General features: G+C 45.3%; 1 protein-coding gene across 2 annotated transcripts in view; it reads left to right on the forward strand.

Annotated features, from left to right (window-relative positions):
• The first annotated feature begins 19054 nt into the window (after nt 1–19054).
• LOC120536039 (protein FAM102A-like) overlaps nt 19055–26612 on the forward strand; it is a 122624-nt gene continuing 115066 nt past the window's right edge. The window contains exon 1 of one of the 2 annotated variants that reach the window (XM_039764349.1): nt 19055–19422. The gene's annotated coding sequence lies outside the window, so the exon portion shown is untranslated. Of the gene's footprint in view, nt 19423–20757; nt 20838–26612 lie in introns of those variants that run through there. The other variant, XM_039764350.1, reaches the window with a different exon arrangement.

Below are 26612 nucleotides of genomic sequence, written 5' to 3' on the forward strand. Positions count from 1 at the left end.
ATGGAGAAAAAGGGCACAGAAGCACAGGGAGAACATGCAAACGCCACTCTCGCCAATCTTATAGATAAAGCTGAATGTGTCCGTGTGGCATAAAATCCACACCTCTGAGCCCGTTGCTTCCAAATTTTCACAAATCTCCCATTCATGTGTTCTTATGTGGCTGTTGAGTCGGTACTAAAGTCTTCACTTTCGATAGCGATGCTAGCTTTTGCACTTCAGAGGTGATACCAAAGAAAATGATGGATAACCAAACACATCTCTCAGCTGCTTTGTCCCCTCAGCCTGCACTGCATGTCACACAGACACACGCCTCCTTGTCTTGCTGCATTATGCATATTATTATGAGGTATAATAATTCTTTATATAGCACTTTTCTCGCTACTCAGTGCACTTTTACATAGTGAGCGGGGAGCCACTTCAGCCACCACTCGTTTGTAGCCCCCACCCAGCATGGTGCAATGGCAGCCATTTTTGTGCCAGTAAGCTCACCACACATTAGCTGTTATCTGGTGAAGGGGAAAGAGAGAGAAAGCCAGCCAATAAGAGATGGGGGATGATTAGGGGGCCAGAATGGATGGGGCCGTGATGGGCAGTTTAGCCAGGACATCGGGATACCACCTGCTCTTTACAAGGGATCAGTAATGACCACAGAGAGTCAGGACCTCGGTTTTAGGTCTCATCCCAAGGACGGCGCCATTGTTACGACATAGTGTCCCTGGCACTGCACTGCTGCATTGGGGTTCACAATCAGAACACAGGATGGGAGTCCCCTGCTGGCCTCACCAACATCTCTTCCAGCCGCAACTTAATCTAGGTGGTCTCCAATCCAAGTTACTGGCCGGGCCAGGAGATGCTTAGCTTCAGGTGGATGAGCCTTTCTGAAGTGAGTGTGGTAGCTGCTGTAGTCCCCTTGGAGCGTCCAGTGTATTAATATAAATATACAAGTTTAAAGAGCCCATGGTTTGGGGGTTCACTTGAAGATTTGAGCTTGATAGATAGATAGATAGACAAATAGATTGAGTGAAAGGCACTATATAATAGATATTGTGCAGGACAAATAAAACCAGTCAGAGTGAAGGGCACAATATGATAGATAGATGGATGGATGGATTGATGGATAGATAGATAGATAGATAGATAGATGTGAAAGGCACTATATAACAGATAGATAGATAGATAGATAGATAGATGTAAATGACACTATTTAACTGGTAGATAGATATTAAAGGCACTATATAACAGATAGAGTGAAAAGCACTATAAAAAGATATTTTGCAGGACAAATAAAACCAGTCAATCAATAGATGGAATAGATAGATAGAGTGAAGGGCACAATATGATAGATAGATAGGTAGATGTGAAAGGCACTATATAACAGATAGATGTGAAAGGCACTACATAACTAATAGATAGATGTGAAAGGCACTATATAACAGATAGACAGATGTGAAAGGCACTATATAACTGATAGATAGATATGAAAGGCACTATATGATAGATAGATAGATGGAACTTTATTTGTCCCCAGGGAGAAATTTGGCTTTTGACAGAAGCTCTTAAATAAATAAATGCATAAAAAGGTAGATAGGTAAATAAATAAGTAAACACACACACACACACTTTGGTCTGAACACACACCAGAATGACTATAAAGCAAGAACGTTGAGGCCCAGTCAGAGTGAGGCGCTACAGAGGTGTATTGCTGCTACTATAATGGAGCCCCCCCCCAAAGGCCCCAGTAATGTTTCTTGACACACTTCTGCTGAATGATTTGTTGGCTGAAAGTCCTCAGTGTGTCACAGAGAGGATGTGCAGCATTGTTCATAATGGCCTTCAGTTTTGTTTTAATTCTTTCCTTCGCTATGAGCTCCCAGGGGTCCAGAGTGCATCCCAGGGGTCCTCTGGGTGTACTCACACTGGCAGTTCATTCTGTGCCCGAGCATGTTTGTCCACACGTATCCCCCGCAAAGTCTAGTTCGTTTGACTAGTGTGATCACTCCATGCCAGGCCAGTCGCGGTGTGCCCGGGCACGGTTCCGTAGCATTCGGGAACAGTGTGATCGCTAATAGTGCCTGAGCACGGAAAACAGACATGATGTCAATGCTGTGACAAGTCTGACAGTGCAATTCGAAACTCATTCAATATCTTTTGAGTTAAAAACAGTTTTTTATTCTCACCTTACAGATGAACATGAATTGTAGTTGGCAAGAAAAGCTGCAAATTCCTCCCTTAACGTCATTTGTCACCACTGACATCTTCTCGGACATGCAGCACGATTAACAGCAAAACGTTGTGCTGCACACAATACATGTGTTAGAGGGCAGAGCGCCATCCGGCCCTACACGACTCCACAACAAGCACAAAATACGGAAAATCATTTTGACATGCGTGCTGTCGCTCCATGTTCAGATCTTGTTTTAGCTTTACACGAAGTTGTGTGGTCATGACGAAAGTGTGCCCGGGCCCAGAATATGAAGAGCAGTGTGAGTGCAGGCCTCGTGGGTTGGGGGAGGGGGGGGGCAATCGCACTTGGGCACAGCGTGGCACAAACAGGCCTGGGGTGAGTGCACCTTAAGAGGGCACCTATGCATATCTAATTTATTAAATTGTAGTTAAGAGAAGGCCAAAAGGCTTTAGGAGTTTTTTAAAATGGTCCACAGTGGTGGCCTGCTGTATCTCTATTGGGAAAATATTCCCGATTTTTGGCGCATACCAGCACTCTCTACTTGTTTTATGCTCGGCTCTTGGAATAATAAGCAGACCACCATTACACAATCTAAGGTTATGGCTACAAGTGTAGGGAGGCAGGCTCACCAAAAGGTAGGAAGGAGCAAAATTATTTAAAGCTTTGTATACCACTAGCCAGTGTAGCTGTTGAAGACGGGCAATAGAATAATCCTAAAATACTGTACCTGCTATCTGATGCCATACAAACAGTATACCTTCGGCACTTTTCCTCTGTATCCGTGGTGTGTGTGAGTGTGAGCGTCCCCTCACCAGAGTTTCTTATCCTGAGCACATTTTCATAAAGCTGCCTTCTCGGACTCTGTCCTTATTTTTGAGGTGCCTTTCTCCACTCCTGTTTGGTTTTATACTTTAATTCTTTGAGGAACACTCAGCGTGCCTCTTGTGTCTTTACTAACGTCTCTTCACTGACGCCCCCTCTCTCAAGCCCAGTCCCGTAATGTCTGCTTCTCGCACTCTGTCCTTATTTCTGAGGCGCCTTTCTCACCTCTTGTTCCCTTCTCTACTTGCCGTCTCTGAAGGCGACTCTCTCATATGCCCCTTGTGCGTCTCACACTCGCACTTCCTCTGTCGTCGTGTCACCAAACTGACCGATCGCATTGCACGGTGGGCCTTAGTGTTTTATTATATAGTAGGTTAGCAGTATTTTCAATTCAGTTCTAAAAGGCACAGGTAATCGATGTAACGACGCTAAAACTGGTGTGACGGGCTCAGATTTTCTTTTTCGACAGGGTGGGCCACGGAAAAGTAGCCCGCATCCAATACCGGTGCCACACTCTTTGGAGGAGGCCGTAGCCACTTCACGATCAGAAAATTGGCGTTTGCTGTTCGGTGTCGGGAACACGAATAGTGGGCCCAATTTTCTTTGAATCAACTGTGAATACCGTGGTTTACCTGGACATCTTTGAAAAATTTTACAACCAACTAACACCAGAAGAAAAAATGTACTGCTTTTTCCAACAAGATGGGGCAACATGTGACACCTCACTCAACTCACGGGCACGGGTTCATGATCTGTTTACAGAGGAGCGAACTGTGAGCCAGGGGTTTAAGGCCACCACGTTCCCCAGACTTGTCCTCATGAGATTTTTACCTGTGGAGAAATTTAAAGCAGAAAGCGTACGCCAACAATCCGCGTACTCTGGATGAATGCAAGGAAAACGTCACAAACAAAATCCGCAGCATCACAGGTGAAGAGCTGCAAGCAGAATCGGCCAACGGGCCCAAAGGTGCATAGACGCGAACGGGGACCACTTTCAGTATCTGTTGTAACTTGTGGGTAACGTGAATTAAAGCAATCCACTTGCTGAGGCGGGCTGCTGTTCCGTGGACCACCCTGTAGTTAGGATTCTGGCCGTGGCCTTCTGGACTAACTGCAGGGGAAGACCATCGGCTGTGTGTCATTCCACAATGTAGTCAGCCAATTACCCCTGCATGAGTGTGGCATGCCAGTCCACACTGTTGGACCCATCTCTACAAAATTTTATACAAAATCACCATACATACATCGAGCACCACAGGCTCCATTTTGTTTTCAGATTTAGTTGGTGCCCCCACTCTGGTCAGCTCCAAGTACACCTGCTATATATTATTAAAAAAAAAAAATAGGTCCACCCATCTCTTATGTTACAAGTAGTCTGAGCTTATCCTGACATCAAAGGTGCAAGGCAGGAGCCAATCCTGGATGGGAAAACATGCCATCAGCCAACACATCAAACACGAGCATCTGTGGGGGATCCACAAAACACTGGAATACTCAGAAACACCACTGCGATATGCAGAAAATGTGCAAACTCCACGAGGACGACGACAAGGTGCGAGGTTCAAACCGGGAATCCCAGATACGTGACGCAGCAGCGGTGACCACTGTGACACTCTCGATGGCAGTCTTTGAAGAAAAAAAGTGCTGCAAATTCAAGTAAAATGACATTCATGGAAGGAATCACAAAGGGTTAGGCCTGAAGCTGCCATCATTGACTGCATCTCTCGGGGATGCTAAACTGGAGTTTTCAGAATTGAAAAGGGAGGGAATGATGGAACTCTGCATGCTGTGCCTGTCATCGGGGAAGGGAGAGGAATGTCTGTGTGCATTGAGCATGGACTGGGCTGTGGGACTAGACACGGGTGCAAGTTCAACACACTAATGTACATGCGCGTGAGTGTGGACAAATAAAATCTGATTGATCTATCTATCTATTATACAGCGCCTTTCACCTATCTATCTATCTATCTATCGCACCTTTCATCTATCTACCTATGTATCTATCTGTCTATCTTTCAGTTATATAGTGCCTTTCACATATCTATCTATCTATCTATCTATCTATCTATCTATCTATCTATCCATTTATCTATCTATTATATAGTGCCTTTCACATATCTATCTATCTATCTATCTATCTATCTATCTATCTATCTATCTATCTATTATATAGTGCCTTTCACATATCTATCTATCTATCTATCTATCTATCTATCTATCTATCTATCGATCGCACCTTTCACATATCTATCTATCTATCTATCTATCTATCTATCTATCTATCTATCTATCTATCTATCTATCTATCATTTATATAGTGCCTTTCCTATCTGTCTATCTATCAAGGACTACAGTGGCAAGACAAAGTAAGTGAACTCTTTGAAAATAATTGCATTTATATACAAATTTAAAATCTGGTCTGATCTTCATCTAAGTTCCAATACGACAGAACGCACTCCATTTTAACTGCTAAGCCACAGATTCTTGTGTTGTTCTTGTACTTATTGGTCACAACTGACTGGTGCAGGTTGGTAAAAGTCTGTAAAGCCCTGTGCCGATGACTTCAGGAGTTCACAAACCTGCAGACCAACCAATGGGACAAGATTGGGGGCGTGGTTTAGAGCTACTTTGACCAATAAAAAAAGACTAAATCTGCTGTTGTGAAGCATGCCATGCAACAAAAAAAAAGAGAGATATTGAGAGATTGCTGATCAGGAATTGTTGATTTGCATCAAGGGCTTCAAAATTATATTATTAAATGTTATTGTTTTTTATTATTATTTTTTTTATATTTTTATTGTTAATTTTTATAATTTTATTATTACATTTTATTATTCCTCCATCCACAGTTGGATAATTTAGTATTAGAAGTGGGTGTCCTGCCACGAGGACTCCAAAGGTACAGATGAAGTTATAAATAATCTGAGAGCAAAGAGCTAACGGCGTGAAGGAAGTATTGGAGCAGGTGAACATCACTCCACACGCCAAACATTGAGCAGGCCTGGTGTTGGTGTCCATGGCAGGACAATATCACTGCACACCTAAAGTTTGCCACTCCACAATGCTGGTGTGAACACATTTTGTGGACTAAGGAGCCTACAATTGAGTTGTTCAGGGAGAGTAAACAGCAGTAAGTGTGGCCGCCGTATACCAACATGAACACCTCGTGCCAACAGTGAAGGGGGGTTGGGAGTTTGATGAATTGGGGTATGGACCTCTTGCCATCATTGAGGGGTAACTGAACTCCCAAGTGTATCAAGGTTTCCTACAGGATAAGGTTAGGGTGATTGTCCACCTGGTGAAGTTCAGTAGAAGTTGGGTGATGCAGAAGGACAATGGCCATCATCATCAAAGTAAATCTACTTGCTTAAAAAAAAGAAAAGAGTCCAGACGGTGAGAGAGCTGTTCACACCAGACATCCCAAGACTGTGGTTGAGCTCAGGCAATTCTGTAATGAAGGAGGGTCGTGAACGTTGTGCAGGTCTGGCCAGTTATTACTGAACCCAAGGGTTCTTTTATCTCTTCCACAGGACACTGTAAATGGTTGTTGGATTTGTTTATTCAATAAAGACTTGAAAGATTAGAATTGTTTGTGTGACATTAGTGTAAGCAGATTGTGTTTGCCTATATTTGTGACCCAGATGAAGATCAGAATACATTTTATGACCAATTAATGAAGTAATCAGCCCATTCCAAGGGTTCATACTTTTTTCTGCAGTTATAAACTTGTTCATTGCACGTTTCCTGCCACTAGAGGGAACCAATAAGCTATGAAGGGACCAAAACCAATTTACAGCACCAGAGGGCGCTCAAGGCCAGTGTCTGTCTCCTTAGTGGCTTCTTGATTGAGATGAGCTCATACTCCTCTTCCTCTGGATGCATCCATGGTGGGTACTTTTTCCTGACTAATTATTTTTTATTTTGCTCTCCACAGAGTCATTCTGTTTCCAAATGAATACCATTCTGTGTCCGCAATAACCCAAAGTGTGTGACATTGTCACACCCTTCTAATGCAGTTCAGGGTGGAGTCTGTCCTGGCACATTTAGATGCAAGGCAGGCGACAACCCTGGATGGGGGCACCAGTGAGGCCACCTTACTTGCCCATCTTAGAGCAGGGGTGTCAAACTCCGGGCCTGGAGGGCCACAGTGGCTACAGCTTTTCATTCTAACCCTTTCCTAATCAGTCACCAGTTTTCACTGCTGATTAACTTTTTTTTCCTTCATTTTAATAGCCTTGTTTTTAAGGATTTCATTCCTAACACATCACCACGTCAGTCCTTATCCGTAGAGACAGACAGCAGGACTTTTTTTCCCCATTGAGATCTGATGGGTTTTCAAAGTGTGCATTTCATTTTTTTGAGCAGTTTATTTTGCATTAATAAAGTTACGTCACTGCAACAAACCAGGGATGTCGCTAGCTTCAGTTCTTATTGGGGGGGGATTTGCCCCCCGCTCTGATGATGCCTTTACTTCAACATATGTGTTAGATGAGAAAGCTGTTTGCACAGTTGACAAATGGGGGTCCCCATCCATGGTTGGATGTAGGCCTGGGCTCTTAAAGATCAGGATCTGAAAGTCCCCACTCACCCCCCCAACACCCCCCCCCACCATGATGTCACTGCAACTCACCAGGGGTGTCGCTAGCTTTGGCTCTTATTAAGGGGCCCCTCCCTCTCTGATAATGTCATTACTTGTTCGATGAGAAAGTGGGTGGTTTTTGCACAGTCGTTGAATGGTGGTGGTGAGGTGGGCTCATTGGACCCACTAAACCCCCCTCCTCCCCAAACCCCCTTGACTTTTTGTGCAGTTGTCCATGTAATTCAGAAGACAGAATGGGAGGAATTAGGGGGCTGGACTCTCAGAGATCAGGGACTGGGGGACTAAATCCATTAGAAGGGTTGTGAGAGGCTCTCAGAGATCAGGGACGGAAAGCTCTGTAAGCCCCCCCAAAGGCACCACTGCAACTCACCCTTCTGATATATTAAAGAAACCAGTACAACAATTTATTGTCGCAACGCTAACAAAACCACATTGGGTGTCATGAAGTAGACCGAGTGGTCCTTAAACTTTTTGTTTTGTCTTTTTTGTTTCTTTGTGACCCTGATTTGCCACAACGGTCACCCTGTTGCTCCTCCATGAAGAATCGCCATGTCATCGAATGTCATCCTATGGGAGAAGCGCAGACAGACGCAGGTCACAGTGGAGCAGTGGCGTCTGCTTTAACTCCCCCCAGCGACCCATCGCAATGTGACCCTTATTGATTCAAACTTTGAATCACGACTCTGCGCTTCCTGAAAAATGACTGACAATGCCCACAAAGAGAGGGGAAAACCATGAAACCCCTGTCCAGGCACAAAAAAAGAAAACTTTACAAATAAAAAGATTTGTTATTTTAAGAAATGCTCTGTGGCACAAACAAAAATCCCTGAGGAGCACAAAGGCAGAAGGAGTTACAGGAAACAACAAGGAAATCCAAAGGCAAACAAATCCCAAGAGTGGTCAGAAGACGGAGCAGAGGGGTCAAAAATCTAGAAAATCAGCAATCGAAAAAGGAGCAACAAACACGCGAGAGCTAGCCAGTGTCATTGCAGACAATGAACCGCAAGGGACTGTGGGCTTTCCTCAGCCTTTATAGGGATGTGGGCAGCCCCATGATGGTGATGGGCAGGAGTCCCCGCCTCTAGTGAGACCCCCCACAAATCACATGGAACATTACAGAAGATACCTCGACACATAGAAACAAAATGACCAACAATATCTCTTTAATATAAAAGAAAATCTTTTAGCAAACTGCCAGGCTGAGTTGTTGACTATAAATGGATGCTGCTTTTGTTGTCGCTGCTGACTCTTCAACAAGCATGGAGGCTTTGGCTGTTGTTTCTCGGACGTGTGTTTGTCGTGCTGTTCCTGTATGAGGGTGTTCTGCTGTGGTAGGCTGACCCTGTCGTCTCCTTCATTATATAGACCTGACCAAAACGGTCCCAAAATCCCTGCCATAGCCCTCCTATGTTAAATGGTCTCTCTATTATAAAAGAAAATCTTTAGACGAGGCTATTGGCAAGAGATTTTCTCAAGTCCCGCCCTCCTCTCAGCCATTTCTGGTTAACGGCCCTCGCCCGCGGTCCTCTCGCCTCTCAATCGTGTGAATGCTTTTGACAGACACAGTTCCTGCACTCTCTGCTCTTATACATTTTCCTCACTTTAAGTTCCCAATTAAAGAAGACGTATTATATCCAAATCTTATTGAAGAATTTCATCCCAAAGGAGTATCAACAGAAGAAATGAGTACACGGGCAGTCCAAGCACCGAGAAACGATGAAGTCAAATGAATTAATGCCAGAAATGTCGATCAGTTAAACGACAAAATTGGTTAAATGTGTTATCAATAGACTGTGCTGGAACAGTTGGTGGTGATAGTGCGGAAGATGAAAACATCAACTTACAATATCATGAAGAATATTTACATCTACAAACATTAACACCGTCTGGTCTTCCACCGGCCGAATTACTGTTGAAAGAAGGACGTATCGTAATGTTATTGAGTAATTTATGTCTGAGTGATGGGCTGTGCAGTAGGACGAGATTAGTTGTATTCAAAATTGGTCGAACAAGGCGACAAGAAAGGTAATGAAGTACATCTTCAGGGGATAACCTGAGGCACCAAAGGAGATCTTGATATGCCATTCGTATTAAAACGTTTACAGTTTTCCGTTAGAATAGCTTTTGCTATGACAATTAACAAATCATTCGAGAAAGTCGTTTTATTTATTAGAGATAAAGAAACGATATTCACTCACCGGCAGTTATACGTTGCAGTGTATAGAAGGACGTATCGTAATGTTAGTGCGTAATTTCTGTCTGAGTGACGGGCTGTGCAGTAGGACATGATTAGTTGTATTCAAAATTGGTCGAACAAGGCGACAAGAAAGGTCATGAAGTACATCTTCAGGGGATAACATGAGACACCAAAGGAGATCTTGATATGCTATTTGTATTAAAACGTTTACAGTTTCCCGTTAGAACAGCTTTTGCTATGACAATTAACAAATCACAGAGACAAACATTCGAAAAAGTCGTTTTATTTATTAGAGAGAAAGAAACGAAATTCACTCACGGGCAGTTAAACGTTGCGTTGTCACGATGAAAGTCCAAACACGGAATCAAAATTCAATGTGATATTAACAAAAAGTTAATTCCAAATATTGTTTTTACTGAAGTTTTACAGTAAAAGTGTACGTTTAAAAAGTATTTATGTGTTAATTTCAAAGCCAAACAGAACGAAAACGTATAACGTAACATGAAACATCATTTTCTTTCATTTTATTCCGTTTTACTATTTTTTAATATGGTTAATTACTCTCTGTAATGTAAAATAGTTAGTTCTGTTATGCATATGTAACAATTCCCATGAAAATAACAATCTGTTTAAATTGCACATCCGCATCCCCATACGCGAGTGGCAGATCCATGAAGTGGCTAGTGCTTAGTGCCCGCCTGGGGGTTGGCGAGCGAAGCAAGCAGGGGGCAAAGCCCCCTAGTCTTTTATATATTTATAACCTCAAGCAATGAGATGGAGTGCCAGAACTGGCAAGAGAAATGTTTACAGATTTATTCATCATGTACGATGGTATGGCTCATGTGCCCAAAATATTGAATTTAAAATTTAAATGTGACAGAAATACTGTTACATTATTGGTAGATGCTTGGCACCAGGTGGCCGTCTCCCTTCTGTTCTGGTTCAGCTTGGTCTTTGTTCCTTCATGACCTTTGAATGGAAACTGTGACAGCCTGCCTTCCTCCTCCTCCATGGATAGAAAATGACAGAGAAGAGTTGGCGTGGACTTGCACCACAAAGCATACTAGTTAGAATGTCACCACTAACTTGCTTGGGCAGAGGGGTCTCCATTTGTAGAAGTCTGCAAACACTTGTGTATTGACTCTATAAAGTTTAAAAAGTATTTGCGGGTTCATTTCAAAGCTAAACAGAACAAAACGTATAACACAACGAATACCTCAAACGCAATATGAAACATCATTTTCTTTCGATTTATTACGTTTTATTATTTTTTAATAAGGTTAATTACTCGCTGTAATGTAAAATAGTTAGTTCTATTATGCATATGTTACAATTCCCATGAAAATAACAAATCTTTTTAAATTGCACATCCGCGAGCGGCAGATCTGTGAAGTGGCTAGTGCTTAGTGCCCACCTGGGGGTTGGCTAGCGAAGTGAGCAGGGGGCAGAGTCCCCTAGTTAACATAAAAGAATCAAATGAACAAAACTGACATAAGAGAAGAATTTGAACCCCTGGCTGAAACATAGCACTGGTGTCGCAGTTGTGGCTGCCCAGGTATGTTTGTTGAACGGATTAAGGTAAGGAAGCAAAGGTTTATGTGTTTTGTGTTTTATGGCGACCCTGCTGTCATTGCTGGCTGTCCCATCTGTCACCCACTCTGCCTCTCTATCAATGTCTCTGCTCTCGTGAGTGGAGAGTTTGTTCTTTTTAGGTCTGATGGATTCCAGAATTGCTGTAACTCCTTGCTGGGTTGTAACTACGAATGCTGTCATGTCTGACTGGTCCTCATAGTTTAAGGTGGGCAGTTCGTGGTGCTTAATTTATGAAGAAAAGCTGAGAAAGCGGGAGTTAAAATAACAACCCTTTGATTGTTCTTTGTGTTGCACTGCACTTCCACTCTGATCAGGCCTCACCCAACACTTCCCTGCAAAAGCCCACCAGACGCATTTTAATATTACAGGAGACAGAAGAAGCAGGCACCATTGACCGGGGAAGTCACATCAAGCTCTGGTCATTTTGTCTGCTAGTTTGGCTTCAGTCTGTTCAGATGTCTCACTTGCACTGAGCCAGCAGGTGGCACTGGTGTGCAAATTGTAGTAGACAGGGGAAAAAAAGACACTGGGACCCCCAGGGCCAGAATTTTGGGCTCCAAAGTAATCCATCTAGAGAGCCTGTATGGTCCTATACTAAATTTGGTGCAGATTTGTCAAAGAGTATAGAATCGTACAGAGAGAGGGACGGACGGACGGACATTCCATTTGATTAATGTTAATGCTTTAACTTAGCATCCGGTTTCACGTGCTAAATGAACACACTATACACCGCGAACGAGAAGGAATAATTTTGACTTGAAAAATACCAGACATATCCTTTGAGTGAGTTTAGAAAATGGATGGACGAGCGGTGGTGTCGAGAGTCTCGGTGCTTCACAAAGCTTCACTCTGCCCGTCTCTGGTGAGCTGACTGGCACCCAGTCGTCCTTCTCAAAGCCGGCTCTTCTCTTCATCATACACCCACCGGCCACTTTGTTGGGTACAGCTTGCTAGTACCCAGTCGGGCCCCCCCTTTTAATTTCAGAACTGTTGCAATTCTTTGTGGTGTTGACTCAACAAGGCGCTGGAAACATTCCTTGGGAGTTTGGTCCATATTGACATTGATGGCATCACGTACAGTAGTTGCTGCAGATTTGTCGGCTGCACATCCATGATGTGAATCTCCCATTCCACCACATCCTAAAGGTGCTCTACTGGATTGAGATCTGGTGACCATGGAGGCTATTTGAGTCCAGTGAACTCATTGTCACGTTCAAGAAACCAGTTTGAGATGATCAGAGCTTTGTGACATGGCGTGTTATCCTGCTGGAAGGAGCCATCAGAAGATGGGGACACTGTGGTCATAAAGGGATGGACATGGACAGCAGCAGTACTGAGGTAGGCTGTGACATTTAAACGATGCTCAGTTGGTACTTAGGGGACCAAAGTGTGCCAAGAAAATATCAACCACACCATCACACCACCAGCACCAGCAGCAGCTTGAACTGTTGATACAAGGCAGGATGGATCCCTGCTCTCATGTTGTTGGCGCCAAATTCTGAGGCCACCATCTGAATGTTGAGACTCATCAGACCAGACCAATCTTCTCTTGTCCAATTTTGCTGAGCCCGTGTGAATTGTGGCCTCAATTGCCTGTTCTTAGCTGACAGGAGGGTCACCCGCTGTGGTCTCCTGTTGCTGTAGCCCACCTGCTTCAGGGATTGACGTGTTGTGTGGTCAGAGATGCTCTTCTGCACACCTCAGTTGTAACGAGTGCTTATTGAAGTTACTGTTGCCTTTCTGTCACCTCAAACCAGTCTGGCCCTTCACCTCTGACCGCTGGCATCAACAAGACATTTTCGTCCAGAGAACCGCCGCTCAGGTCAGGTCAGGTTGGGAGCATACACTGCTACAGCTAGGTGTCCTGAATGTCTAGGCAGAGCTCACTGATATTTTCCCTTTTTTCCGGATCATTCTCTGTAAACCCTACAGATGGCTGTGTGTGAAAATCCCAGCAGATCAGCAGTTTGTGAAATACTCAGAGCAGTCCGTCTGGCACCAACAACCATGACACGTTCAAAGTCCCTTCAGTCCCCTTTCTTCACCATTGTGATCCTCGGTGTGAACTTCAGCAGGTGGTCTTCACAAGGTCTACAGGCCGAAATGCATTGAGTTGCTGCCTTGTGATTGGCTGATTAGATATTTGTGTTAACGAGCAGGTGTACCTAATAAAGTGGCCGCTGAGTGTGTAAAACGCATTCATTTTGACGTTTACTTTTGCACGATTGCTTATGTAGAGCCAGCAGTGGTCCTCGCTTTACTTTATTGTGAGGCTGGATGGCTAAATATTTATTGAAAGCTCTCACTTAGAACACTAGAACACTCCAGACGAGAACTGGCCATTCAGCCCAACAAAGCTTGCCAGTCCTGTCCACTTATTTCTTCCAAAAAAACATCAAGTTGAGTTTTCAAAGTCCCTAACGTCTTACTGTCTACCACACTACTTGGTCGCTTATTCCAAGTGTCTATCGTTCTTTGTGTAAAGAAAAACTTCCTAATGTTTTGCGAAATTTACCCTTCACAAGTTTCCAATGCTGTCCTTGTGTTCTTGATGAACTCATTTTAAAGTCACTGTCTCGACCCACTGGACTCATTCCCTTCATCATTTTAAACACTTCAGTCAGGTCTTCTCTTCATCTCTTGTAAAGGCTCAGCTCTTCTAATCTTTCCTCCTAATTCATCCCCTGTAGCCCCTGAATCAGCCTTGTCGCTCTTCTCTGGACCTTCTCTAGTGCTGTTATGTCCTTTTTGTACCCTGGAGACCCAAACTACCCCCAGGACTCCAGATGAGGCCTCACCAGTGTGTTATAAAGCTGAGCAGAACCTCCTGTGACTTGTACTCCACACATCAAGGCGCTATATAACCTGACAGTCTGTTAGCCTTCTTAATGGCTTCTGAACACTGATGGGAAGTTGATAGCTTAGAGTCCACTATGACTCCTAAATCCTTCTCATAAGGTGGACTCTCGATTTTCTGACCGCCCATTGTGTATTCAAATCTCACATTTTTACTTCCTGTGTGTAATTCTTTACGTTTACTGACATTAAATTTCATCGTCCACAAATCTGCCCAACCTGTCTGCTGTCCAAGTCCTTCTGTGATGATATAACAGATTCCAAATTATCTGCTAATCCACCTATCTTGGTATCATCTGCAAACTTAACCAGCTTGTTACTTATATTCCTATCTAAATCCATCCAACCATTATCCAACCCACTATATCCTAACTACAGGGTCACATGGGTCTGCTGGAGCCAATCCCAGCCAACACAGGGTGCAAAGCAGGAAACAAACCCCAGGAAGGGCGCCAGCCCACCGCAGGGCACACACACACCCACACACTAAGGACAATTTAGAATCGCCAATGCACCTAACCTGCATGTCTTTGGACTGTGGGAGGAAACCCACGCAGACACGGGGAGAACATGCAAACTCCACACATGGAGGACCCGGGAAGTGAACCCGAGTCACCTAACTGCGAGGCAGCAGTGTTACCCACTGCACCACCGTGCCGCCCTCCTATCTAAATCATTTATATATATTAAAAATAGCAGTGGCCCCTACACTTACCCCTGCTGGTCACCACACTCTTAACATCGGCCAGTTCTGATGAGGTTCCTCACACCATCACCCTCTGCTTCCTGTGTCTGAGCCAATTCTGCACCCATTTACACACCACACCCTGAACTGCCACTTATTTTAGTCTGAGGCCCAACCTCTCATGTGGCGTCTTATCAAATGCTTCCTGAAAGTCCAGATAAATAATCTCATCTGATCCACTTGCTCGTATCCTTTTGTTGCCTCCTCTTAGAATTCCAGCCTGTTAGTAAAACACGACCTCCCTCTTCTGAGCTCACGCTGACTGCTCCTAATAACTCCTGTCCTTGCCATGTGTTGCTCAATCTTATCCTTAAGAATTCCTTCCATTACTTTTCCTGCGATTCATGTTAAGTTTACTGGCCTATAGTTGCTTGGATCGGCCCGGTCACCCTTATTATATAATGGGATGATATTTGCCATTTTCCAGTCCTTCGAAATCTCTCCAGTGTGCGGTGACTTCCTAAAAATATGTGTCAAGGGTTTATATCTGAACTCACTAGACTCCTTAAGAACTCGAGGGTGAATATTATCTGCTCCTGGTGATTTGTTTGATTTCATCCTATTTAATCTCCGCAGCTCTTCTCTGTCTACAATTTCCAAATCCCTCAGTACTTCCTTAATAGTCCCAGTTACCTCTGGGAGGTTATCCATTTGCTAACTTACATTCAGAAAAATGTAAGTTTAGGGAATCCGCTATTTCACTGTCTGTATCTTTTAATTTCCCTTTTTTTTTTTTTTAATAATTTCCCTTTACTATTCCTGAGGCACTTGACCTCCTTCTTGACCGATTGGCTCTTAGAATGAAAGTTCCTTAAACACTAAACAATAAAATAATAAAGTGGCCATGCAATCAAGTGACCTAAGGGTCTGTGAAAAGGCGAAGCAGCAGATCGAGACGACCCTGCGGCGAACGTGTGCGGATGGCTGCGACGTCATCAATTTAACAGACCACGCAGTGAGCCGAGTTGTCGGCAGAGGGCGCACAAGGGCAGGATTAGGACGCGCACTTCGTTCATCTGAAGGCGGCGTGACGCTGGCGGATTTCCCAAAACTCTGAACCTTCAATGTGTATAAAGTAAGACCCCATGAATAACACTTACACTTTGAAATAACAGATATGACCATCAAATAAAGAGGTAGCCCTCTTGTCTCATGACACGTAAGGGTGGGTGTTCACGTGTACCATAATGAACTGGCATACACTCCAGGGAATAAATTACATTTTAATTAGAGTTAAGGTTACAGGGGCCTGAGCCTTCTTTGGCAGCATTAGAAGCTAGGAGAAGTGAATTTGGGAGGGTTTGGGGTGGGGTGGGGGGACTTGGTGCTCACCCATACAAACACACATAGGAACAATTTGAAATCACCAGTCAACCAAACCTGCACAGAACATAAAAACTCCACGTGAACAACAACTGGGCACAGGAACTGAACCTCCAAGCACACCACCCCATAACCCATAAAACACCCTGAAAAAATCTTACAGATTAGTAGTTGCCCGCTGAGGTTTGTTGGGCCAGAGTGTAAGTGAAAGCCTGCTTTACGGAGGTCTGGCCTCACATCCAGGGTTTGTTCCTTCCTTGAGTCCAGTGCTGCCAGGGCAGGCTACCACCCGCCATGACCCTGAACTGAATGAAGTGAGCATCAGTGTTATATTCATATTATTAGGAGATTTGAGAAGCTCAGTTTACAAGTCTGTAGACAAAGGTGTAAGTAAGTGTGTGCATTTCTAGGGACGTACTGCTTGGGGTGGGCGTCCTCATCCTGCTGAGTTTGTGTTTCACCTCCTGGTGTTTTCTGTTTTATCTCAACATAATGACATTGAAGTCTAAAACCTGCTTAATCCAATTCAGAGCCATGAGGAGCTGGAGGCTATTCTGGAACCAACTCTGCGTGGGATGGCAGTCATTGGAGGAAAGCATGTGGGAAAACTGGAGCACCCAGAGGGAAGACCACATATACACAGGGAGAACATGCAAACCCCATCAGGACAAAGATGTGAAAGGCACTATATGATAGATAGATAGATAGATAGATAGATAGATAGATAGATAGATAGATAGATAGGTGTGAAAGGCACTATATAATAGATAGATAGATAGATAGATAGATAGATAGATAGATAGATAGATAGATAGATATTTCTATTTTTAAAATGACCTTTATTATGAACATTAACAATATACACAGTCATAAGACAAATAATCCCAATATTCAAGATAAAACAAAAAGTTGTATATCAGACAACCATCACTACTCCCCCTTTACACTCCTCCTACTCCGCACATAAATAATATAATCAAAAAGTTAACAATTCATTATAATATAAAGACCACCACTACTCCCCCTTTACACTCCTCGATAGATGTGAAAGGCACTATATAATAGATAGATAGATAGATAGATAGATATGAAAGGCGCTATATAATAGATAGATAGATAGATAGATAGATAGATAGATAGATAGATAGATAGATAGATAGATAGATAGATAGATAGATAGATGTGAAAGGCACTATATAATAGATAGACAGATTTCTGTGGTTGCTCTGCTATAAGATTTAGATAGATTAATACATACTGAATGCACTACATAATAGACTGGTAGATGTTGGTCCCAATCTTCCTCCATTTCAGAATTATTGGGGTCACTGCTCCTGAGAGAAGTCAAAGCTTTAGAAATGCTTTTATCCCCTTTTAAGCCCTAATCTGCGTCTTTCCACAGTCTGATTTATCCTGGAGGTCTACAGAGAGGTCCTTGGACTTCATGGTTTGGTTTTTGTCTTGACCTGCAGTGTGAATTACAGGACCTTCTCTACTTAGGTACACATGTGTCTTTCTAAGTGATGTCCAATCCATTCACTTTACCACAGGTGGACTCCAATGAAGTTCTGGACGCATCTCAAGGACGATTAAAGCAAACTGAGGCACCTGAGCACAATGTGAAGTGTCACAGCAAATGGCTTGAATACTTTAAGGTATGAGAGATTTCAGTTTTTGATTTTTAACAGCTGTGGTGTGCTGGCGCCCTGCCTGGGGTTTGTTTCCTGCCTTGCGCCCTGTGTTGGCTGGGATTGGCTCCAGCAGACCCCCATGACCCTGTAGTTAGGATATAACGGGTTGGATAATGGATGTATAGATGGATTTTTAACAAATCTGCAAACCTTTTTGAAAACATGCTGTCACTTTGTCTTGGATTATTGAGTGGAGATTGAAGGGCAAAACTGGCAGATGTGTATCAATTTTAAAATAGTCCACTACACAATGAAATGTACAGAAAGTGGTTCTGGGGGTCTAAAGCTGAAGCCTTTCTGAATCCGCTGTACCCACAGCAGTATACGACTGTGACCACTCGATCCTTATAAATAAAACACCGCGGTACATTATCTGCTTTAAACGGCATGGCATCCTGCTCTTTCAAAGCCCCGGTGTACATCAGACTCACCTTTGTGTAAATATGACAGCTGCTTTACTCTCATGAGGTAGCCGTCACCGGTAGGGTCACTTGTACCCTTTATTACAGCCCCGAAGTACGTCCCCTTCTATGCCACCTGAATTCCACAATTTGAGACACTGACGCCAACTGTTACACCAACTCCTTGAGAAGGCAGTCGATCGACGTGGTGTAACATTTTCATCGGTTTAGTGCTTCAGTTTTAAAGCCATACATACAATGGGGGGCTCACGATATTCCAAGGACTGGCGCTGTCTGTCGCCTTAATACTACCCATACACGGCTGTGTGGACCACTGGCCAGGTGAGTGCCGTTATACGAATGGTGTCCAGTCTCAGTAACTGATGCTCGAGTTGGTTTAGGCGCCCCTCTTCCTTGTTTTGGGAATTTATGCCATGTAACACATCTGCCACCTGCGCGAATGAAATGCCAGCGCCTGCGCACATCTGTGTCCAGTGTCTCCGTGCCACGCGCGCGCACAAGATGCTCGATTTTCCAAGCAAGTCGAAGAACGTCAAGCGCGCAGGCGCGAGAAGACAGACGGAGGCGGTGCTCGTACAACGGAGGGGGAGGGGCGAGGAGACAACTGGACTGATTTATGCTCTTCAGCGTTGCTCAAGTGCGGGCACTAGAGGGTGAATTCTGCTCAGTACACTGCGGGATTTTTTATTATTTTTTTCGTCCCCTCCTTCGTTTTTCTTTTTCGCTTCAGAGTCTTCGTCAGAGTCCCGTGTGGATTGTATTACACGCTTTCGCTGCTCCCGCTTCTGTCGCTCTTCACTTATACCGTGTCGCCTCTGGGGCTGTTTGCGGCTTTTCCTTCCAGTTAGCCCGCTCTCCAAGCACGCCAGCTCGCCTTCGGTCCCGGTCGGGGCGTCTGCAAGACATTGAACCTGGATTTGGAGTCTGCAAGAGGAACGGCTCTCCCTCAGCGGAGCTTGATGAGCGGCGTTACAAGCGAGCACTGCAGGTTTGTACTCTGGAGAGAGAGAGAGAGACAGAGAGAACGCTGCGCGGCACGCGGGGAGCCCGCAAACGGCGTTCTGGTGGGACGAAGTCCGCCGAGAGGCTCGCGTAGGAGTTGCTACCGCCTCTTCGTCTCACCCGCGGCTTGGGGTTTGTTGGCGTGCGCCTTCCTTGATCCTCCGAGCCGCGGCTGACATCGATAGACAAAGCGGGGGGATAACAGGCAGGGCTGGGGAACCAACCGACCGACCCACCGACTGCTAGCCAGAGTCCGCCTCGGCGAGGCGCAGTCTGATTCACCGCCGGCTAGCCTGTCCTGTCTTCGGCATTTGAGCGAGACGGTCGCGCACTGAGCCGTCTCTTTCTTTCGCATTTCTTCTGGCTCAGTACGCCAGCCGACTTTGTCTCTTTGGGTTTACGAATCTCTTCTGTTATTTATTTTGCAGTTGCCGTGTGTGTGTGCGTGTTGTTTGTTTTTCTTTTTCTAAATACATAGTTTGCTCGATTAGGATTATTCGTCAATAGCAAGTGACGCTGTTATGTGACATTGTGGGGTCCGCTTCTCATCCATCCGGTGTGTAACCTACTTACCCAGTTAGGCGTTGGAGAAAGAGTTGGTGCCAGTCCAGGTAACATTTAATGCAAGGCAGAGTGCCAGTCACCTCCATACAGGACCAGGCACTGGCCAAGATAACATTTGAACCAGGGACACGGGAGCTGGCAGTCCTCGCAGTTAACCCCTCTGACACTTGTTTATTTAGTGACATTAGATTTGCATACAAACTTTTCATCCAGTTCCACACCTCCTATATCCGAGTTAGTGTGTTGTGCCTATTTTTGTTTTTTTACAGAGCATTATAACTATTTTTTCTTTTTATAGTTAGTGATTTATAATTATTTTATAGTGCCTTTCAAACAAGTTTGCTGAAGCAAGTGTCCTTCAATGGCTCATTGAGTGATATTCTGTGAACTCGTCTCCTGCGCCGCAGATGTTTGAAGAGAACGTGGCACAGAAAATGAATAGATGGGCACGAGTGACAAAAGTGATGTGCTGCCAGATTGACATGTGACACTTTACGAGTTTGGGTGGGTGTGGTTGGCACGGTGACTTGTGTAAATTATTTGCTGGGCCCCCAGGGTTCAACAGGTTCCAGGGATGTGTGAAGGTGCAGCGGGTTTTGTCTGTGAGTCCCGAGTCTTGATAGATCGGTCCTGGAAGTTCAAGGTGGACGGCAACACCCCTGAGATGCCTTGGAGTTAAAGGGAGCGGCCGGGCTTCTGGATATCCAGCAGTGTTTTTGGTGGGCCGACGAGACGATCGCAGTGCAGAGCTGTAGAGTGGAGTGACATTTAACACAAATGCATCAAATTTTGATGTTGTGCATTGGCACCATTCTTGGCAGCATAACCTACTTTAAGGTACAGAAAGACTTGTGACGGCTATGCCCGTTTTGATGTGGCATCCGGAGTTTTCATTTCTAATGAATGTAAGGGTGACCATGCTCAAATGGAAACGCACACTTCGGGGAGAATTTAGCGTCGCCAGTTATGTTTATTTGGGCGACGTCGTTATCCAGATGGTGCCGTACGACATTTAAGGTACCGTTGGTTTCATTTATTTTGTTTTTTCCAGTTGGAACACAAACGGGTGAAGTGACTTGCTGGTGGTCACACAGTGTCAGTGGGGGGGATTTGAACCCACAGCCTCAGGGTTTGAATTCTGAAGCCTTAATAACTACACCCCACTTCACTAACCTGCATGTTTTTGGACATGGGGAGGGCTGCTGGCATAGGCTCCAGCTTCCTTAGTAAACCTCCTCAGGATATGCGGGTTTGGATAATGGGCACATGCATGGTGGCACATCGCTTGATGCAAAAGACTTCAGTTCTGTTTCATAGTCCTAAGCTGACCAAGGGAATGTGGCATCCCATCCAGTCTTGGTTTTCACGTCTCATTGGAAGGGGCAGGTTTAGAAAATACCCATCTGACCTCTGCAGCCATTTTGAGGTGGCACGGCCTCATTTACTGTCTCACCCGCATTTCCGAACAGGTCATCCCCCTCAAGCTGAGCATGTTTGGGCCCGGTCGATAGTTGGGTGGGAAAGCATTGCATTGCTTAACCTGCGGTTGAATGTGGACCCCAATGCCCCAGTGCAGTCACAGGGATGCCATCCTCTCCTTTGTTCGAGATGTTAAACTGAGGTCCTGACTCTCTGTGGCCGTAAAAGATCTCTCGGGCATCCTTCAAAAATGGAGTAGGGAGTTTCCATCCATTTTCCAACCCGCTGAATCCGAACACAGGGTCACGGGGGTGTCTGCTGGAGCCAATCCCAGCCAACATAGGGCTGATGCCCTATTTAAAATGCCCATTCTGGCCCCCTAACTGTCTGTCTGTCTCACCCCTTCGCCCAAACTAATAGCTAATGTGTGGAGAGCACACTGGCGCAAGAATGGCTTACATTCCTGTCATCCTGGTCGGTGATGGCTGAAGTGGCTCCCTGCTGTCTTTGAACTGCTATGAAAGCGCTATAGAAATTGTGTTAATTTATTATGTTCTGTCACACCTGACAATATGGATTCCCGGGATGTGGGAGCAGACTGGTGAACCTGCAGAATAAGAAGGCACAGGCATGGGGAGAACCTGCAGGAACTGCACAGACCCTGACCAGGCTGGTATTGGACTCCCGAGTCTGTAAGGCTGTGGTGTTAACCACTTCGGGGGGGAAAATAAATAGAACTTATTTACATGCAGAACAATTAGAAATCTAAAACCTGCATTGTGTTACTACTGTGTGGTGTGGCAGTTAAGGCTTTGGGCTTCAAACCCAGAAGCGGTGGGTTCAAATTCCGCTACTGACACCTGACCTGTCTGTGCTCCAATTAGAAAACCAAAAGAAAAATGGAGCCAGTTGTATCATGGAGGATGTAAGTCGCTTTGGATGAAGGCATCCGCCAAAGTAAGGAAGTAAATGTACGTCTGTTGCTGCATGCTGTGGCTGTCAAGTTTGCCAAGAATGTGCGGCTTGCTTGCTGCCAGGCTGTCGCAGTGCATTGCCATCTGGTTTCTACCTCTTATCATTGTTAAGTGGCAGTCCTCCCTGGCGAACATTCAGTGCCACGACTAGCTGGGGACCGATCAGCTGAAGCTGGAACCTCGCATTCATCTTCGATCCCTTGTATCAAAAACTTGAGTCCGACAAGTCATAGTCCAGTTCGGAGATAATAATCGGCAACACTTTCGTTTTGATCTCTCGCCAGACGTCGGCGCCATTTTTGCCGTTGCGTGCGCCTTGCTACTCACGAGAGTGCAGGGAATCTCGGTCCAACCAATGAACTTTTCCTTCTAGCAATGAGAGTCCATCTAAAACGTAATGGTGGGTTTTGTCACAGTTGACCGTTGATTACCATCGTCCGCTCCTCCTTTTGACAAAAGTCAACATCAGCCCTGTAAGAGTTAAGTTGGTCCTGTCTCTTCTGTGTGAGGCCTCGGGGTAGGAACTTTGCCAAATGTCCACTGTGTGACACCACCGTACGCTTATGCTTGACATTGCAGCATTTCCCAACCGACTCCGGGTGAAAGTTGTGTTGGATCGGTTCTGATAGGATCAGCTTTTGGTTACTAAAATGGTTCCCAAGCAAATAATGGATACCGCCAAAACCCAAACCTGTCTTACTCTAGCCTCCCTGGTGCGCCACCCCATCGCGCCCACCATACGCACCGCTGCCCTCGTTACCCGTCAAGTTCCGATTGTGTCAAAGCGTGTTGTTTCATTTCGTGAAGTCTACGAGTGGACGTTATTTCACTACTGCAGTGGCGAGTGTAGAGAGAAGTTGAGAGGAAATCGGAGACGTCCGGTAACAACAAATCCTGAAATGCCGGTACCGTAAACCCCAGGTACTTTTCCAATTCCAACAAAAACATTTATTTCTTTTGCACGTTTTCATACCAATGAATTTGCTCAAAGTACTTTACAAGATGAAGGAAGAAAAAAGACAAAATATAAAAATTAAATTAGGCAGCACTAATTAACAAAGAATAAAGTAAGGTCTGATGGCCATGGAGGACAGAAGAAACAAAAAACTCCAAAGGGCTGAAGGAAAAAACAAAATCTGCAGGGGTTCTGAGGTCAGGAGACCACCCAGCCCCCTAATGTGAATTTCCCCTTGGGATTAATCTATCTACTCTAATATAGTGCTTTACCTGTCTATCTATCTGGCTTCACATGGAAGCATTAGAAGATGATGGTCATCTGGCCTACAATCCATCAAAGTAGGGACTGCTTGGTGCCCTGATCAGGTGGTGGGTGGCAGCGCAGATGGGCATCGCAGAAAGCCAGAAAAAGGAAATTAAACTGTTCTAGTGTTCGGCATGACCCTTTTTCCAAGTGGGATCTCTGGAGTTTGTTGTAAAATAACTGATGGCCACTGTGAGAAAGTTTAATGAGGTCTCGCCCTCAGCCAGAAGTGGTTGCCCGTTCACGACAGACTTTTATTTCCACCATATTGGTTTATTGACAGCATGTTTGTTTGTTTGTTTGTTTACGTTAAATAAATATAAAATACTGGAATTCAACAGTCTCATATCGGCAGTCATCTGACTGTGACTCCTGCACTCGGCTTTCTGTTAGCTAAGCCCTGCGAATTAGCACATTTCCAGAGGTCTCTGACACCCCTCTTTTACAGCCGCCATCAATTGTGGTGTTGGGATTTATTGTGTCTGTCTGCATGGAAAAAAATTCACAACGGCTAAAAAAATCCATCTGTTTTCCAACCTGCTGAATCCGAACACAGAGTCACAGGGGTGTGCTGGAGCCAATCCCAGCCAACACAGGGCACAAGGCAGGAACCAATCCCGGGCAGGGCGCCAACCCACCGCAGGACACACACAAGCACACACTTGGGGCCAATTTAGAATCGCCAATCCACCTAACCTGCATGTCTTTGGCCTGTGGGAGGAAACCCACGCAGACACGGGGAGAAAATGCAAACTCCACGCAGGGAGGACCCAGGAAACGAACCTGGGTCTCCTAACTGCGAGGCAGCAGCACTACCCACTGCGCCACCGTGCCGCCCGCTAAAAAAAATCATCGTAATGAAAACTTTCATTTAAAGAAACCCTGCAGGTTAAGGAAGACAAGGAGTCTGACACCCATGGCATGACATGATAGTTGGAAACATCTGGCCCTCCGAGTGTTGCTGCCCCTGCCGCCAGTGCCGTTGCCTCTCGGCTTCACATCCTTGCCTGGCTGCTTTCTGCCATCTTCTTCCTTTGGTCCATTTGGTCCTGAAGGTGTGCATCAAACTGAGGTGATCTGTAACTCCTAAATGTGCCATCGTGAAATGAACTGGGCATGCCAGCCGGGGTTTGTCCTTCCTTGTGCCCAGTCCCGAGGCATGAAGTTGAGTTTGCAGGCTGGTCAGTGGATGTTAAGTCTGAAGGAGCCTTGAGAGGTTGGCATTCTCTCTCGAGGGGCTCCTCACCATGACGAGTGGTATTTCCGATCTTAATGGAGTCGGGAGCAGTACAAATCAGCCTTATTTTATATAGTGCCTTTCTACAATCCCACGTTATACCAAGAGCTGCACAACTACCAAAAATGAAGTGCAGCTCATTTCAAGTGTGACAAGTGTCTTGCAGGCAGGTCAAGTGACAGGCTCAGGGTCACTGCTGTTGGCGTTTGACCACCAGGGGAGGCTGACCTTAGGGGGTAGACGTGGTGTGGCTGCCGCAGTGTGGACCAGAGCTCAGGACCAGCTGGTGATTTTGTTTTTGCTTCACGTCCTGACCTTCTGCTTGATGACGGCTGTGCTGCTTCCAGGTTGTCATTTGGAGGGCCACAGATGAGCAGTGGGTTGTTGGAGGCGATTTCAGGTTCCAGTCAGGGTCTCTGCAGCCCCGTGTTGTTCTATAAATCCCCTCGCCATTCTGATTATGCAGTGATATGCAATCGTCTTCTGCATTTTTTTTTTAAAATGGTGCTTGTTTTCTTCTCCTTTTTGCCGAGCTGTTACGCTTTCCGTTGCACACTTCAAGGCGGACACCATGGCAACAGGAGCAGCGTGGGTTTCAGTCGCCTTCCGGGTGGACTTCAAGGAGGCAGAGCGATTTGTGACGATGTGTGTGTGTGTGCGCGCGCACGTGCACGTGCTTAGGAGGACCTGCACGTTAAATTATGGAAGACGCATGGGGGCACACTACAAAAGGGGGGCTTCCCTGGGAGCCCCCCGTAGAAGTAATAGAAAGAGCTTGTCTGTAGACGATTAGTAAAATACTCCTTGTGCAAAGGCGCTATATAAGAAATATTGGTTTGAATGGCACTACTGACTCACCTGAGGGCTTTATTGTGAGCGGGGCTTCCATTTGTCGAAGCTTGAAAACGCCAGTGGCTTGAGTCTGTGAAGCACCATGGCAGTGTTGTTATTCACTTAGCAGACACCTTTATCCAAATCAACATCCAAAGCAGGTTATACTGTAGTATAAGAATGATTAGTAGGTGCACTCATCAAAAGCAACCGAGAACAAGGAAAGGGGGAAAAACAAAGTCGGCCTGCATTCCTTCGAGACGTCAATACTTTTAAGTGTCGGGGTGCCAGCTGGGTTGCCACCTTTTAATGATAGTGACAAGTTAGGGTAACAAACAAAACAGGCACTCGGGAGTGCAAAATCTACCTTTAAGTTAAAGTGCCTCATGTGAGGGGGTCACAGCATCGGCTGCAGACGGTGGCAGCTGAGGGAATGCAGTGGCATTGAAGTTTCACTCTTCTGTTACGTGAGACTGTGTGCCATGGCATGACAGATGGGCATCCTGGCTGGACGACCTTGGGACAAAAACGGAAGGTACCAGGGGATGGACAGGCAGAAGCTGGAGGCCGGGAGCAGTTCTATCATCCAAATGTTAGGTGGCACTGGGCAGGTGCAGGCATCCCAGCTTACACACCTGCAGAGGTTCATGGGAACTGGAGTCTAGAAGGGCAACCCTGTTGGGGTCCCTGGGTGTTGCAAGGGGCAGTGTTGCATTTGGGGAGTACCCCCACCAGTCATGAGTCGCTGTACTGGGCCCAGTATTAATATTAAAGCAGTCCACTGCCTTACCTCGGAGGGTCAGAGTCGGGAGGCAGAAGGAAAGGGGAGAGTTTTATCATTTTTCAGATTGGCTGTGCTTGGTGGATTAAAACAAAAAATCCGTTATTTG

The sequence above is a fragment of the Polypterus senegalus genome, chromosome 9 (genome assembly GCF_016835505.1).
Source record: "Polypterus senegalus isolate Bchr_013 chromosome 9, ASM1683550v1, whole genome shotgun sequence".
In the NCBI taxonomy this organism is placed as follows: domain Eukaryota; kingdom Metazoa; phylum Chordata; class Cladistia; order Polypteriformes; family Polypteridae; genus Polypterus; species Polypterus senegalus.